Source organism: Seriola lalandi, unplaced genomic scaffold (assembly GCF_002814215.2).
Source record: "Seriola lalandi dorsalis isolate HSWRI2012SDOR001 ecotype SW California unplaced genomic scaffold, Sedor1 jcf7180002054933, whole genome shotgun sequence".
Taxonomy (NCBI): domain Eukaryota; kingdom Metazoa; phylum Chordata; class Actinopteri; order Carangiformes; family Carangidae; genus Seriola; species Seriola lalandi.
The window spans coordinates 730,174-730,689 of NW_019525485.1; the positions used below are offsets into that span (position 1 = coordinate 730,174).

At 40.3% G+C, this 516-nt stretch overlaps 1 pseudogene across 1 annotated transcript in view; it reads right to left on the reverse strand.

Moving 5' to 3' along the window:
- Window positions 1–516, reverse strand: part of LOC111644413 (uncharacterized) — a 17,458-nt pseudogene that overhangs the window by 4,898 nt on the left and 12,044 nt on the right. The gene's annotated exons all lie outside the window — the stretch shown is intronic.

Sequence of the window (516 nt, forward strand, 5' to 3'; positions counted from 1 at the left end):
TAGTTATTAAATATCGCTGACATTGTGTCAAACTTTGTTATGAATTAGTATTGACGTACTTTCGGACTATTTGGGAACTAAACCAGGCTTAGAGGAAGCTCTCACTGACACACACATAGGAAACTCTGTGTTGCATCCACTGGGAACAGGAGTGCCGTTTGCCTGTTTAAGGGCAGAGTGGACAGAGAGGTTTTTATTTCCATTTTATTTTTTTGTTTTGGAAAGCTACGTCGAAACTCTTCCTCTTTTTGTTATATTTGGTTGTTTGGTTTAACAGCACACATTCTATGGTTCTGGTTCTAGTTCTATGGTGCTTCCCTTTTCCCCAAAACGAGCCAGGTTGTGACAAACTCCAAAGCTTCAGTAACTTTTTTGCGCATCACTGACAGTGATGCCAGATATGATGAGTAAACGTGTCCCAATCAGAGCGGAGATTTGCAGAGGACGTTTGTGCAGATAACCAGACTGTCATTTGCTATTTAAAACCTTTGTGAGAGGAAATATCCTGCATTTTGA